Source organism: Adiantum capillus-veneris, chromosome 17 (genome assembly GCF_014529385.1).
Source record: "Adiantum capillus-veneris isolate H3 chromosome 17, ASM1452938v2, whole genome shotgun sequence".
Taxonomy (NCBI): domain Eukaryota; kingdom Viridiplantae; phylum Streptophyta; class Polypodiopsida; order Polypodiales; family Pteridaceae; genus Adiantum; species Adiantum capillus-veneris.
The window spans coordinates 32369678-32387044 of record NC_140947.1 but is presented as its reverse complement, the minus strand read 5'-3'; the positions used below and the strand labels follow the sequence as shown (position 1 = coordinate 32387044).

Sequence of the window (17367 nt, the reverse complement as noted above, 5' to 3'; positions counted from 1 at the left end):
GTCATCATCAGACAACTCCTCCTCTTGATTTTCTACCTGACTTTGGTCTGGCACATGGTGAGTTATTTCTTCATTTGATGAGAAAGTGGATGAACCTGGTTTCTCCACCGTATGTGGCCCTTCTTCAAATACCACATCCCGACTTGTGAGTATTTTCTTTGCCTCTGGATCATAGAGTCTATAAGCCTTAGACTCTTCACTATATCCAAGAAATACGCACTTCTTGCTTTTGGCTTCTAACTTTGTTCTTTGAGAATCAGGAATATGAGCATAACAAAAACACCCAAATGTTTTGAAATGCAAGACTGAAGGTTTCTTACCAGAATAGGCTTCTTGAGGCATTTTCCCTTTCAAAGCCTTTGTGTAGCTTCGATTGAGAATGTACACTGCTGTACTTACTGCTTCAGCCCAAAAGGAATCTGGCATACCCTTGGCTTTGAGCATACACCTTGCCATTTCTACCACCGTCCGATTGCGACGCTCCACAACACCATTTTGTTGTGGTGTGTAAGATGTAGTAAGGTATCGTCTTATGCCATGCTCGTTGCAGTAATTGTTGAATTCATTTGAGATGAATTCTCCTCCTCGATCTGTGCGAAGCTTCTTTACCTTCTTTCCTGTTTCATTTTCTACAAGCTTTTGACACATTTTAAACTTTCCAAAAGCTTCAGACTTCTCACAAATGAAATACACCCACATCTTTCTACTAAAGTCGACGACTAACACCAGAAAGTAGAAAGATCCACCTAAAGCGGATGTAGACATTTTTCCACAGAGATCTGCGTGTACCAACTCTAGAGGAGACTGAGCTCGATTACTACTCTCTTGTGGAAATGCCTTTCTTTGTTGCTTGCCCATCATGCAAGCTTCACAAACTTCATTCATCTCTGAGATTTGAGGCAAATGTGCTACCATCCCAGATTTTTGCATCTCTTTTAGCACAACAATGCTTAAGTGACCAAATCTCTCATGCCATAATTGAGTTGTACCTTTTTCTGTAGTGACCGTAGGTGCAGAAAGTTCGTAGAGGTTGTTGTCCTTACACCCTTTCCCACTGTGTTGCCTTTAGAATCCAAGATTTCTGCTCCATTTTTCTTGAAACGAACTTCAAGATCACGATCAGTGATTGCAGCAATGGACAACAAATTCTTCTTGATTTGAGGCACGTACAACACATTAGAGAGCTCTTTAGTTTCACCTGTAGCTGCTAAAAAAGAAATTGTCCCAGACCCTTCGGCTGGACATTTGGAATTATTCCCAACAATTACACTTATGGGTTCCTGTAGAGGCTTCCAGGAACTATACTAGTCTTTCTTACTAGTCATATGTCGGGATGCACCACTATCTAGAATCCAAGAACCATCAACAAGCGGAGTTTGTGCTGATGAGCATACCTCTTCTATGACAGCCCATAGTTCAAGGTCTGTTTCAGCATTGTTGGCGATTCTCTTTCCTTCCAAGAAGCTTTCATGGTGCCGTTCTTCTCATCTGCTTTCTTCTTTCTACTGTCTTTAACAGCATGACCCTTCTTGTCACAGTAAAAACAACTACCTGAAAATTTCCTCTTCTTGGGATTCTTCTTAGAAGCATTTGACGTAGTCCCCTTGCCTTTTGCATTGGCTGTGAAGGCAGCATCACCTCCACCATCCCTGGTTCTGAGTCGTAGCTCCTCTTCAAGCAACATTGCACTTAGTTCTTCAAACATAAGAGGGGTTGGACGAACCTGAGTGTTGAGTGCCGTAACGAGACCATCATATCTCGCTGGAAGTATGCGAATGCAGCGCCGAGCTAAATCTTCTGGAGAAATAGCCACACCAACGGCAGCTAATTGATCTTGGAGGTCCTTAATCTGCTTGATGAAGGCCTCCACTTTCTCTCCATCAACAAGTTTCTCAGTAGCAAGTTTATTTTCTAGATTTTGAATTATGGTGTTATTGTGCGCCTCATATTGGCAAGCCAATATGTTCCAAGCTTCATGTGCTTTAGTGGTATGCTGAATCAAAGTGAGGACAGAATCACTTACACACATGACAATGGTGCATAATGCATCTGCATTCCTTCTTTTCCAAGCACGTAGAAGAGTAGCATCCGGGGGAATTACAACGCTTGGATTTGCTGGATCATTTGTTGCAGTGGGCTCCGGGTCTGCACCATTTGACCCCAACACCGTATCCAACAATTCATATGAATCTAGAATTGCAGAAATTTTGAATTTCCACAATGTGTAGTTGGTGCCGTCAAGATTTCCTTCGGTGAATGCTGGTTACGAATGAGAAGCGGAGTAGCACCGACAACGGCACTTGAAGACGCCGACATGATTGATTTTGCAAAGTAATACAAGTACTTCTCGTACTTTCTTAGCTACGAGCACCTATAGCTCTGATACCATGTAAGAAATGCGGAATACAATAAGGATCTAGTAGCAAGGAGAGTAGAGAGAGACACGATGCAAAGTAGATTAGTGGCAAATCAAAAACTTTAGATTAGCACACTATACAAATTGATGTCAAGGTAGAGCTTAGATGGCGATTTAGACAACTAGAGCAAGTGAATACAAGGGACTAATAATCCTTACACAAGGATGTGCTGTGTGCGTCAAGTGTGCACACCATTCTACCAAAATACTCATGAAAAGGCCTCCTTATATAGTTGTAAGGGAGCCTCTAAACGCCCATGTGCAACCGCCCTTAGATAGCCAAGTCCAAGTAGGACTCTCCCATGTGCCCATGTGTAGCCGCTTTTGGGTAGACAAGTCCTCCTAGAAATCAGCCACCGGCCAAGGAAATCCGCCACCGGCCGCCGACCACCGACCAAAGTCCATGGACCACCAGCCACCGGACGGCCATTTTCTGATTGTCTTCCGGCCGTCATCCGGCCAACATATTCCGGCGAAGGGAAAAAAAAGCCTCGGAGGCTTCCGCCACCGAGGCCCCCAAAGTTGCCCCTGAATTTGCTCCGTACCACCCACGATCACAAATAGAGATCTCATCAGCGTGCATAGCTAGAATCCACCAAATATATGTGCACCATTGGCTTCTCATCATATGGGGGCCTTACAAACTGTGCAGCATATATTGTGGTGGCAAAACTTAGAGAGGTGGGCATTGCAAGTATACCAACAGGGGAGACAAGTCCGCAAGTTGTAGAGTTTTCACTAGAGTCGGCACAAATCATGCATGGGAAAAAATGAGGAGAGAGAGAGAGTCAAGGGGAAGTTAAAGTTTACCCAAGCCCCCAAGCAACCTCCTAAAAATGATAGTAGGGGAGTGTCCCGCCTAGTTCAAGCCATGTAAATTTGATGAGGGAAAAGAGGTTCCCAAGGGGGAAACATGGCATTAACAAGCTACATAGTAAGGGTCAAAGAGATTAACTATCCAGTCTGGAGGAGCTAGGCAACTTAGATAAAGTCCCAGAATTTAGGCACAATAAAGACTCAAATGATGCAAGGACTTATGAGTTTGTTAGAGGGAGACATTGTCTTTCCACTAGTTAAAACGAGAAAGTTTAAATGCATCTTTATCTCAAGAGGGTGCTTACACAGTATGGAGGATTTTCAAGGTTTTAGGCTCAATGTACAAGTGTAAAAACCAAAAATAGTGCCTAATCTAGCAAATATTTAAGTGTGGCTAGGTAGAGTACTCACCATCAATGTTATAATCACAAAAGTGTGTGTGTGTGTGTGTTTGTTACTGTTTTTAGACTTATACACAAAAGAACATAACAACTCAAAAGATAGATGGCTTTAAACAAAGGACAATAATTAACACAAAAACAACTCAATCTTTGATTCATTTTTGTACATCATAGTGAGAATGAGGTATCATTTTAGTGTTTTGTATATAAGATAGTGAAAAACAACTTATTTAGAAGTGAAAGAGGTCAGGCTCGACTCGACAGTGAAAGACAACAAAGCCAAAAAGATCCTAAGTAAAAATAGAATCCTCACGTGCATCCATATAAACAAGACAAAAGATTTGTTAGCTTTGAACATGTATTATAGGTGTCAACGAACCTATTAGTTGTTATCCATGTCCTATGTAAAGCCTTTTTAACTAATTTTTACCATCCATGTAGTGCTAAATATCAATAAGTATCCATTCTCAGAACATTAAGCCACACATGAAAGTGACATGTGTGTGTGTGTGTGTGTGTGAGAGAGAGAGAGAGAGAGAGAGAGAGAGGGGGGGGGGGGGGGAGAGAGACAAAGTGATTCCTTCTAATGGGAGCACATCAGCTTGGTTACAATTGGTGTGACACGGTTCTTGATGGGAACAAAAGGCAACATATTTCTGTAGACGAGATGCACATTTTACATCAAGAGTCTTTGAAATTTTAGTTCGTTTTTTATTATTGTATGATGATTTTGTGGAAAGCAAGAAGATATGATCAAATAGTCCCCCTACCTTTAATTTTGAAATAAAGCTTCCATCTATTGTGTACCCACTTAAAAAGTCCTCCAAAAGGACATCATAATCTTTTTTCTCAGTCGTATCCCGTCAGCTCAGAATGTAGCCCAATGGATTCAATCTATTGTGGGTAGCTCTTTTGGGGATGAAGTACATTTTTCATCTCTAGGGATTTACAATGTATTACTATCTAGGGCTCAAAAAAAATAAAAAATTATGCTTGAAGCCTCCCCGTTGATGTTTGGTCCACAATTGGTACATGTACTTCCATGGTCCCTGACCAAGGATTATGAATCACTGATCAGACATTGTTGTCTGGTCTATATTAAGGTAGTTGATTTTCTTGAGTATCTCTGGAGCCTTCCCACTCCCTTTGAGCTTTCATTCTTTCACAATGCATACCATAAAATTTAAGATTTTCAAGTGATTAGAAGCTTGTCAAAATTTATCGGAAAGCAGATGACTTAAATTCACTTTTTTCTTTGATGATCATAACTTGGTTTTATATGCATTTCCTAATGGCTCCAAAACAAATAAATTCACCGCCATACCCATAAAATCTAAAGAAAAAAAACCACTAAAAGGAGATGACTTAAATCCGCTTTTTTCTTTGATGACCATAACTTGGTTTTATATGCATTTCCTAATCCTAATGGCTCCAAAACAAATAAATTCACCCCTTATACCCATAAAAATTAAAAGGTATTACTAATTACTTCAAAAAAAATAAAAGGTATTCCTAATTCAAAGATTCCCTCAACAACAACAAGAGTCATGTGTTAGTTTACAGTCCGTAGCCACGAGCAATGACAAAGCATGTAGATCTACAACTTTGTTTGCTATAAAAGACGGATGCAACATTGAGAGAGAGAGAGAGATAGAGAGAGAGAGAGACAGAGAGAGGACACTTTGAAGAGAAGAAAACACTAAAGGAAAAATAAAGGAGAAGAGAAACACTTACTTATATGGACACAGAAAGCCTTTGACTTTCTATCTTCATACGTCTTTTGACTTTCCACCTTCATATGTCTGTTGAATTTCCACTTTCATCTATCTTTTTATTTCCTAAACTCACCCTTCACTTATGCACTTAATATGTATTGAGAGAATTTTTATTTTTCTAAGATTGGGGAGACCTAACTACAAAGAAAATCTAAAGAATACAAAGGTGACGTTTGCCCACCTCTTTATGTGGACAAGAAAAATCTAAAGAATATAAAGCTAGAAGAAAGGTGACGTTTGCCCACCTCTTTATTTGGACAAGAAAAATCTTTTGACTTTCCATTTCCATTGGACTCTTCATTTGCTAAACCCACCCTTCAATTATGCATTTGAAATGTTTTGAAATAGTTTTCATTTTTTTGAGATTGGGGAGGCCTTCTTGGCCATAATACAAAATTAAACAATGCAATATTCATCCCAACTTGGCCAAACTTTACACTTAGACATAAACTGTCTCTATTTACAAGTGTAGAGCCTCGCAAGCAATTCTGAGTTGGGGTACATGGATCGTTATCCATCATTTTTGGCAAGACCCACTTTTGGAGGTCATGCGAGTACATTTTTTTGCTATTTGGACCACTAGCTTTTGGACTTTAAGCAAGATTTAGTAATTTTAAGAGTCTTAAGCCAAGATTTGGCTTTTGGTTGAGGTTTTGAGTTCCAAACTTGGAAAGATCATAGGGTCATGGTTATATAGGCAAATTCTACTTTTGAGGAGGAACATGGATCCCGATCTATCATTTTTGGATCAAGGGATGAGACACATATACCTGCTTTTAGAGATTGTCCTAAGTCTGATGGTGAGGTTCAATGCAATTTTGGACAAAAATAACACATGTTAGTCAGAAATTTGGGTTTTGGCTATTGTTTTGTGCTTTTTGTACTAACTTCCCTTTTGGACTACTTTCTGCTAATGATTTAGCCTATCCTAACTTCTTGTTCCCCTGGATACTTAGCACCCCTTGTGTAGAGCTGGTATAAACATTATGTACATACCTCATGTTTAATGCTCCAATAAAATGCCTCTCTTAGGTTCTTTTGGATATACATAATTAGCATGCATCCGCATATAGTATGTTTGCAAGAATGTAATCAGCATGCTTTGAGAGAGAGAGAGAGAGAGAGAGAGAGAGAGAGAGAGAGAGAGAGAGAGCATGGTATGGATGTGATTGGCTCACTGAAATTTGAAGATACATGGAATACTCATGGAATTTATGGAAGGGGCTTCCTCTCCAGACGTTTACTTCAGATACTCATGTAGTGATTTATTTTTACTCTTGCAATTCTCTATGGCTATGGTATGTTGTTAAAAAATAGATAAAACAATGCTTTATTATCGGGGGTGCTGGGTAATTTCTCGCTGGTTACCTCACAATGGGTGGAAGGTCTTACTGAACTCTCTTCTCATCCACTTGGAAATTATAGAAGATGCAACATTGAAAAACTGTTGTAATGACTACCTTTGAAATGAAATTCTTACTTCTTGCTTGGTTCTTCTTGCTTTGGTTTTGGTAGGGCAAGCAAAGCAGGTGGTTTTTTTGCAATTTAACTTGGTGAATCTGTTTGAACTTTGATGTGTATGCAATTATGGGTTTACAATTGACGTGGTTTTTTCTTTTAATGATTCTACCCCTCTAGCATAGGTGTTGACTCTAAGACTGACCTATGGTGCTGCCTCCTAGTTTGGAATAGTTTGTATTACTTTATGAATGCTAAGCATCTGATTTTGATGGCTTGCTAATACTTGTTTGTCTGGTTTTGGAATCTGGATACTTGAGAAAGTATGAAGGTATAGTGATTATGTACTACTCTGATGACCTTTGTAGATACTGGCTCTTAAAATTCATTATTTATGAAGGTATAGGTATAGTGACTATGTAGTGCTTTGACGACCTTTGTAGATACTGGCTCTTAGAATTCCTTATTATGTTGGATTCTTGCTCTAGTAGAACATAGCTATAAGCTCTCACATTTCTTCCTAGCTTTTGGTTTTCTTGACACCTTTGCTTGAACTAGTTTGCTTTGTAAAAAATAATCCCCTTGGTGCTGGTGGTGATTCTAGTTATCTATTGTAATCTGGTCTATGATAGCACCAAGAAAATATGGGTTTTTGATAAATGAAAAGGGGCTTGGCTTACAAGGGAAAGGCTGGAAAAATTCCCTTTTTGACTATTCTACTTATTTGGAGCTATTTTTCAATTTCTACTTTGAATTAGGGCAATACTTGGAACCTAGCTTGATACTTTGGCCTTTGCTCAAAATAGGTTATGAGATCTGACATGGTGTGCCTAGCTTTGGATTTCTTGACACCTTTGATTGACGTAGTTTGTCTTTTAAAAATAATCCCTCATCTGCTTTGGAAAACCCCATGTGGTTGGTGATGATACTGATTATCTTTTGTAATTTGGTTTATGGAAACACCTAGAACATATGGGTTTTTGATAAAGAAAAATTGGGTTGGCTTACAAGGCAAAGGCTAGTGGATTTTCCTTTTGTGTCATCCTAGGGTAAGTGGACCGGGGCCAAGGGCTAGGACACACATGTGATACAAGGGGCCTATATTTAGCACGCCAAGGGCCTATATTAGGCATGGTTGGGTGGAGATGTGTATGTGCTAGTCCCTAGTCTCTCACACTGGTATAAGAGCTCAAAGGGGAGAAGGGTAACAGGGTGTGGAAGGCTTGGCATGGTGCATGCATGCTCTCGCTCTCTTTCTCTTTCTCTCTCGGTCAGGTCATGGAAAATTGCGCCTACAAAGCTGAGTCGCGATGAAGAGACTGTGGGAATGCTCGCCTGCACGGAGGAGGATTGAATGCGGCCTGCACTAAAGTGCACACAGAGGAGCTTGTTGGATACGCACTAGGGTGGGGGAAAATTTGCGTCACTGCGGAATTGCTAGGAGAGCACTACTTTTCACGCTTCAACTTCCCCTTCAACTCGCCGCTTTGTAGTTTGCACCATTGCTAAGAATTGGATTTTTGAGTTCATGGCTTCTTACACTAAAGATCTAACTCCAAAACCGCCAGCATTTTCGCTATTTAACAAAAGAAATTTGAAAGATAAAGTTTTGCGTGTGCGGTGATAGAGGCGGGAATGTATGCAATAATGGTTTATCGGTAATATACACAATAATAGCTACGATAATATTTTGCTACTATATATATACCGCTATACAGCTTTTCAAAAATAAAGATGTTCATTTTGGCCACCCAAAATTAGGTGGCCCGAATGAGCACTTTACTTTTGACCTTCATAAAACATATGAAATATCAATTGCATTTTGAATAATGTATAAAATATAATAGTAAACTTTAAAATTACAACTCATACCTTACTTTATAAATTGAGGCAAAAAAGAAGAATACTATAGAAATATTACAAATAAAGCCAAATTTTCAAATAAGTTTTATATACAAAATATGAGGTTTTTTGTGCCACATCCTCACTTGAAGAAGAGGAGTACATAAGAATATATATCTATTCTAATCCTCTTTGTTGTCCTCCTCATCCTCGTCGTGAGCTACATACGTTGGATCGCTTTGACACTACACCAACCAAAAAAAATTTAGATAAATCAATAACCCAAATTAACTTTTAATATCTACATGACTTACCACTTGCAATGTTTGAATGCTGAGTTGAATTGTTCGCAAGAGATATGACGGTTTTCCAACAACCATCACCAAGTATCAAACGATGTGTCTCTCTTGATGCTTTACCATCTCTCTAGTAGGATGGCTCAGAGTGATATTTTCCTAACAATAACCAAAAAAATAAATAAGATAAAACACCTTCTTATCCAAACTTGCACAATTAAAAATAACTTACATATTTATCTTTCCAAGCCGCTTTGCCTCCCGAACCATAGTGCGTGGGAGTTTGCCTGGCACGAGCTTTGGGCTGTTGACTGTGGGATGAGCCCATTGTATCTTGCTCACTCTTTTCTTGCATTGCCCACTCCCAATCTACATCTGCCATGTTGCCACCACGATAGATTCTATCTGGATTTGCAACCTGGTTGGCCACTGCACTGTTGTGCCTCTTTGCAGGCATGAGATGAAAGACAAGGATCTGCATGCATTTTTAAACTTTTAACAACCTTATGATCTATGTCATATTTTCTTATGACATTAGGTTGATTGAAATGTATGCTAGCCGTGGATTTTGGGGCCACGAAACAAAGTTTGGTGACTGTAGGTCAAGCTATAGTGATTCTTTTAAAATGCGGTTTTATAGGCCAAAATGGTAGTATTTGGAATGGTCTACAAGCTTGTCTTTAAGGCTCACTGATTAGAGTCCAAATGGAAAAGTTATGGGCAGTTTGGTATTTTCTAGGGGCTATTTCTGTTGTTCTCGGGATGTGTGTTGGGAAAGTTGAATTAGGCGTAATAGAGATTTGGTTGCTAGTGCTTGGCACGGCTACGACATATGCTTTACAGGGCTCAAATCGGGCATTCCGTGCTCAACTTATGGCTAGATCAAATTTTTATGCACAAACATCCATGAGTAGGGGAAATTTGTGTTGAAGTAGTTAAGGTTGTGCTTGGCATTGTTTAAGTTGATATTTGGGAAAAACAAGCTACTCTTGGAATTGCCTTGACTATCAGTATGACAAATGCGGTGCATTTGTTGAAGTAGAGACTCTTCTTAGCAATGCTTTATTTGATATGTATGCCATATGTGATGCTTTTACCAAATCACATAAAGTTCTTGGCGAGATATCTCTTGGGAATGTTGTCACTTGGAATGCATTGAGTAAGGATAAGCATGGGAAGACTTTGTATCCTTCAACCGGACATGAAGGAGAGATCTTTCTTCAATGCAATCACTTATGCCAAATGAGGGAAGGGGCTCGGAGAAAGATGCGGTTATCAGTTCCTGCCTAACGGTTGAAATTTGAAAAGTATTAAAATGCTAGAGGAATCAAATTTGATTGCAAGGTATTCCCAACATGCCAGTGGTAAGGCAATTTAAGACGTTGAGCTAAGAAATGCTCCAGTCGATATGTAACTCAAGGCCGCGCAAAAAATTCAATGGCCGCCCACTAGGGTCATGTAAAGAGGAAACAATGTGAATTAAACAAGAAAAAAATGGTGCCCTAGCATGCAGTTAGCAAACGAAAGGAGAGAGGAGGCCATTTTAAGCTCCCCCAGGGTGACTCGGCACGCGGTTGACTTTGACGCTAAAGGGAGAAATGACGATATTGGCAAGGCGCCCCATTTTGGCATCGTTGGCATCAAATTATGTGTTGTCCCAAATTTCGATTGCCATTTCATCACGGTGGGTCCCACTAGCGGCAACGCTAGTGGTTGACCATATTTAGAAAGGAAAGTTACCATGCAAGGGAAGGATATAAAACCAAGGTGATATTTTTAAAAAAACTCTTTGGGGGGGGGTTATCAATGGGATAGCCAAAACCACCATATCTGCTCTCGTCTTGCCATCATTAAGAAGATTTCATATCCATAACTCCTAAGATATCTCTCCCTTGAGCCCAAGCTCGTAGCTTGCCCTTATGCCAATTTTTCCATAGCTCTCTTGAGCCATCTTATTCAAGCTCTCAGAGATTCTGTGGGCCCTCATATTGAAGCTAAGATCTCTCCCTCTCTCTCTCTCTCTCTCTCTCTCTCTCTCTCTCTCTCTCTCGCTAAGTATGGAGCCTGATTTACCCCTTGTAATTTTTTGTATTAAAAAGGCACATTTGTAAGGCCCCCATTATGAGGAGAAGCCATCGTGTGTGAGAAAAATTACTCGCCGGAAACCAAAATTTTCACGGCCTTCGCTGGAACATTATGGCCGGATGGCGGCCGAAAAGTGGTAAAAAAACGGCCGATCGTTTAGCCGGTGGTCGGTAGTCAATGGCTGGTGGCCGGTGGCTAATTTCAATGGCCAATGGCCGATTTCAAAGGCACGCTTGTCTTCTCCAGGGTGGCTACACACGGCTGCCTCTCATGAGAGAGGGTAGCACTTTTGGCCTATAAAAGGAGGCCATTTCTACACACATTTCAGAGTGTGAAGTTGATGCAACAAGGTGAGTGTGAGGTGGTGAGAGTGAAGCAAAGCGGGAGCTCTATTAAGGGTATAATCCCTTTGTAACCTACTTCTTGTTTAAAGTACTAAAGCCAATGAGTGGCTGCTTTCCCGTGGATGTAGTCCACATTGGATGAACCATGTATATTGTACTCTCTCTCTCTCTAATCTCTCTCTGTTGAGCGAGCCAGCAGAGGATCACACCCACATTTTTGCTCACACTCATCATTTTTGTAACCATTGATTGTAATAAATGTCTTTCCGACATTGATTTTGAATTGAGCCATTCATTAAATAACGGGACTCAATTGAGTTTCCAGCTTGTAATCCCGAAGTAATTTCACTTGCTGATGTAATTAGTTAGAGATGTTCTCAACTCCAAGGCTGAGGTATATAAGCCAAAGTTTTTGTAACCTAAGGGGGATTCAGATTATTAATCAAAGGGAGTTTTTGAGCACCGTGACTGTGTCTGAGAGAGAGTGAGAGAGAGAGAGAGAGTCTTATCTACTTGCTACAGGAGCTACGGAGCCGCCATTGGAGAAGCGACACCGCCATTGTGTTAGCAACGGCGAGAGCTACGCACTGATACCAAGAGTGCGCGCTATAGGCTTCTATGTGTGGTAAGTTCCTACGAGCTTCGGTGTGAGTTCTCTTCCAACTCGTGTGTCGGAATAGAGCATGCAGCATATCTATAGAACCACAACGAGTAGAGCTACGCATTAGTACCATCGGGGTCAAGTTTCGGTCACCTGTATTTTTCGGCATGTCTTCATACGCGTTTACCGCACGGAGTGATTATAGGTTGATTTTGCAGTTCAAGTCTTTAGGGTGTTGTTCTTACCTAGTGCATAGACTTCCCCTTGAGTTTGAGATCGATTCAATGATTCTAGATCCTGTTTCGTATAGCATTCGTTCGTAGTACGGATTTCAGTCACTTGCGTATTTTAGAACTTAGATTTGATTTCCTTAGTAGTGATTGTCATTAGAAGGTCGAGTAGGTGATTTGACACCCACCTAGTTGTTTCCATGCGCCTGCGGGTCAAGCTTCGTCCTCGTCTGACAAATTCTGTTGTTGGTTGAGTTCTCGCTATTTAGCTTCCGCTAGCGGCGTAACCGCCTTAACATTTGGCGTCGTTGCCGGGGACGAGAGCCCTAAGTAGGTGACCTTAGACTAATCCTACGAGGTGAGTCGTATAAACTACTTTGTATACTTTAGTTAGAAAAAATCTAGGAGTGGTGGACTCCGAAGATCTCGAGAGATACTAGGAAGTGGGGTATTCCTGGGTCTTCCGTGTTGACAGTATTTTTAGTTTAGCTTAGATTTGTTTGTTGTTTTGTTGGTGTTGAGTAGTTGTTGATAGAAGAAGAATTTGCTAGTCCGTGAGTGACAGTGGATATCTTTAAAGTCACAATTACCAAACCCATTTTATGATTAGAAATAGCTTAGGTAGGACTTCATTTGATCCTGATCTAGAGCTTATAATCATTGGAGTATTTGCTTGATATGGTTGATTGCATGTTAGATCACTAAACCGTCAAGTTAGTAGTGAAACTTGCAATAAACAAAAGTCAGAGAAATTTTCTGTGTATCTGGGAGTTGCTGAGCACTTGAGAAAGCTTTAGGAAGGATTCTGTGCCAAAAAATTGGAAATCTGCAACTTTAGACATCATACGCGTATGATGTCTAAATGACCAAACAGAGACCAAAACAGAAATTTTGACTTTACCAGAGTGTTCAAAAGGGGGGTTATACCCTAATTTCAACTTAAAACAAGAGCATTAACACTCAAAGAAACCCGAAAAGACAAGTCGGAGTCCAAGAAACGCAAAGAATAGGAAATTTTGGATTCAGATCTTGTTTTTACATTCAAACCTGACAAAAATACTTGAAACTCAATTATAAACATTGGAGAAGGCTTAAAACCAAAAATAGTCAAAATTTTGGACAAAAGACATCATACGCGTATAATGTCTTTTGGCACATCCACTGCTTATTTTTGATATCTGACCTGACAAGATTGTTACAAGCACTGTAGGAAGCATAAATATCAAGTTTTGACCCAAATTGATGAAAAAGACATCATATGCGTATGATGTCTTTGACCTAATTTTGGACATATTTTGATACTTTGCTAACACAGATCCATTGTAATAGCTGTCTAGAGGTTATATTTCAAGTTTCATCCCATTTGGATCACAATTGACCCAAAAAACAAGTCAAAAGCGGAAAATTGCCAAGAAAAGCCTAAATTAGCCATAACTTGCTCAAACAGAGTTCAAACTGAATTTTGTGAGTGGAAAGAGCATAAGGGGCCTACTGAGAGTGAGCATAACCAAAATAGTCTAAATCTGTGAAAAAAGACATCATACGCGTATAATGTCTTTTTCAGCATAACTGCAACAAAATTCTCACTTGTTGAAACAGAAGTTGTCCAACTGACAAGATTAAACAATTGACCAAGTATCAATCAGTTTGGATTAATTCTGACCACAAAAACTTGGGGAAAACAAATTGCCGAGACGGAAAAGTTAAAGTCCTTTAGGGGAATTGATGAATTTGAGATCGGGCAGGAACCTCCAGAATAACCAACCAAAACAAGGGGAACCATCAAGTGTCATATCAACCGAGGGAAGTGTAAACCAAAGTTGGGTGCAACCATTACAGCTGATCTTTGAAGGAAGTGTCTCTGATACTTCTTCGGAGAGATCTTACAAGATTTTCACCGAACACTTGGAACACCTGAACCTGAACAACAGAAAAAATATGGCAGCAGGATCATCAAGACCTTCCGCCACAATGAAGCTATTGTTCATAAAATATCAGTACGACAATGAGCAAGGTGCCAAGATCTACAAGGATGGAATGGACCGCTATTGTGTGAAGATAGAAGATGGACCTAGTGAGTTCAAGGACTTAGTACCTGTGAGCTATAGCGGAGATAGATATCTAGATGACGAGGGTACCATGTACTTGGTAGTCCTAAACCCTAACATTGTGGACAAGTGGGGATTGATGGGCACCAAAGCCAAAGTAGATGAAGAACTTGAGGAGAAAGCACCAATAATGAACTTCCCTGATGCGAGGTTAAGAAGAGAGAATGAAACTACAAGGATCAACACTGATAACATCTATGTGGGGCTATACAAATATAATAATGGGGAGCAAGATCTCTATTATAGATGTGAAGAACCCTACACCGGAGAGTTGACAGACCAAAAAAGACTTTAGCAGCAGATGCCCAGTTAGTGCAGTTGGCACAATTATATGCATTTTGAGTTGAGTTTTGACTCCTCATACAAAGGAGACTCTGCCGGATTTACTTTCCGCGAGTTGTGACTTCCATAGTTAACACTTTTGAGTCTATTTCGGTTGAGATTTTATTCCCGATACAAAGGTTCCTCTGCCCAAATTTCTACAGCGTCTCGCCATAGTTTGGCACCTCTCAAACCCTCTTATCAGCGATGGCTTCTTCTTCAGAAAAGGAGGAGTATTTCATTCGAAAGTTCGATGGCACCAACTTCACCATGTGGAAAGAGCGCATGAAAGATGTTTTGATAAACAAAGGCCTCTCAGAACCGTTGAAAGAGCACGCAAAGGATGATGATTATACACAAGCTCAATGGGAGCTTTTGGATGCAAAAGCCATGGCTATGATACGTCTACATCTAGCCGAATCAGTCTTCTTCACTATCATAGGGAAGAAAACAACCAAGGAACTTTGGGATAGCTTATGTTCAGCATGGGAGAGCAAAAGTGCATCCAACAAGGTTTCTCTCATGAAAAAGCTTATGAAGCTCAACATGAAAGAAGGTAGCACAGTTTCTAGTCACTTAAATGAGTTCAATTCCTTGTTTAGTCAGCTGACATCTAAGGGCTTTAAGGAGTTTGACGATGAACTCAAATCTATCTTCTTGTTATGCTCTCTACCCAGTTCATGGGATATCTTTTGCACAGCCATTAGCAATTCAGCTCCGAATGGCAAGTTAGAGTTCAATGTTGTCACAGATGCGTTGCTCTCATTGAAGAGATTCGTCGTAAATCTCTCGATAATGCTAGTCATGGAGATGCATATATGGCTGGCAGTTCAACAAAGGCAAGAGGCCGTGACAGGAACAAAACAAAAGCAAAAGTAGAGAGCAAAATTCTCGTAGTCCTAGCAGACACAGGAACCAAAGTAGAGACCGCAATGCCAAAAATGTCGAGTGTTACTATTGCCACAAGAAGGGTCATTACAAAAAGGATTGTCGCAGTTTCCTAAGAGATCAAAAAAACATGCAAAAGGATAATTCTGGAAAAAGCAAAAGTACAGTAAAAATTGAGGAGCTCCATATTGTTGAGTCTCCCATACCTACCATTGCAGTAGAGGATGCTCCTCCTCCAGTGATGCTCATTATGCCCACAGAGATTCATGCCGAGGTGACCGCAGATGCCTCAGATGTTCTCATTTTCACTTCAGATCTCACTCCAGATGCTTTGGTTGCACAGGATGAATGTTATGCACAGAATTGGATCCTTGATTTTGGTGCAAGTTTTCATGTCACACCGCATAGAGAGTGGTTTTCCTCTTATGCATCCATGCATGGAATAGTCAAGCTTGGTGATTCCTATGAGCTTGATATTATTGGCATTGGTGATGTGAAACTTCAAATGCATAATGGCACTACTTTTGTGTTGCAGAATGTCAGACATGTGCCCAAGCTTACGAAAAGCTTGCTTTCGATAGGGCAATTGGATGATCTTGGCTACACTACAATTTTTGGTAATCGTTCTTGGCTGATCCGCAAGAACAACCTTATCATGATGAAAGGTAATAAAAATGGATCCCTGTACTCTTTGTTTGTTTTGAGTGTCGACGAACACTCTATCTATGTTGCCGAGCTACCATCTCCTGAGTTGTGGCATAGTCGGCTAGGGCATATTAGCCAAAAGGAAATGAAAACACTTCAGCGTTTTGGCTACGTACCTGTGTTAGATTACATGGACTTTCCAATGTGTGAGCATTGTCTATATGGCAAACAGACTAGGTTGACATCTTTGCCATTGAATAAAAAACTAGGCGACCCTCTAGACTTAGTGCACAGTGATTTGTGTGGTCCAATGCCACATAAAACTCTAGGGGGGGCGAACTACTTTCTCACGTTCATAGATGATTCTACCAGAAAGGTGTGGGTGTACCTCCTTAAGCATAAGGAAGAAGTTTTTTTGACATTCCAAAAATTCTTTTCCATGGTTGAGAACCAATCAGGAACAAAGCTCAAAACTTTTCGCACGAACAATGGTTGAGAATACGTCTCCACAGATTTCAAGGATTTTTGCAATAGAAAAGGCATTCGACGGCAGTTTACTGCTCCATACACACCTACACAAAATGGGATAGCTGAAAGACTGAAACGTACGTTTCAAGAGCGAGTTGTCTCTATGATGTCTATGGCGAAGCTTACTCCAGAGTTTTGGGGGGAAGATGTTCTTACAGCAGTGCACATTGTTAGGAAATAAGACGTAGCTAAATAGATTTTTGAGTAGATTACTTAATGGAGAGAGATAGATTTCACACACAAGAGATTATAGAGTAGAGAGAGAGAGAGAGTACACACGATATACGTGGTTCACCCAATGTGGGCTACGTCCATGGGAAAGTAGCCACTCAATGGCTTTAGCACTTCAAAAGAAGAAGTAGTTTACAAAGGGATTAAACCCTTGATAGAGCTCCCGCCTTGCTTCACTCTCACCACCTCACTCTCACCACCTCACACTCACCTTCTTTTATAGGCCAAAAGGGCTGCCCTCTCTTATGAGAGACAACCATGTGTAGCCGCCCTTGTGCGAATAAGTACAAATCGGACCCTCCAATCCGCCCATGTGTGGCCGCCCTTGAAAAGACAAGTCCGCTTTTGAATTCGGCCACCGGCCATTGACTTACGACCACCG

At 40.5% G+C, this 17367-nt stretch overlaps 1 pseudogene; it reads right to left on the bottom strand.

Moving 5' to 3' along the window:
* Window positions 1–914: 914 nt before the first annotated feature.
* Window positions 915–2440, bottom strand: LOC147437022 (uncharacterized; annotated as a pseudogene).
* Window positions 2441–17367: the final 14927 nt, after the last annotated feature.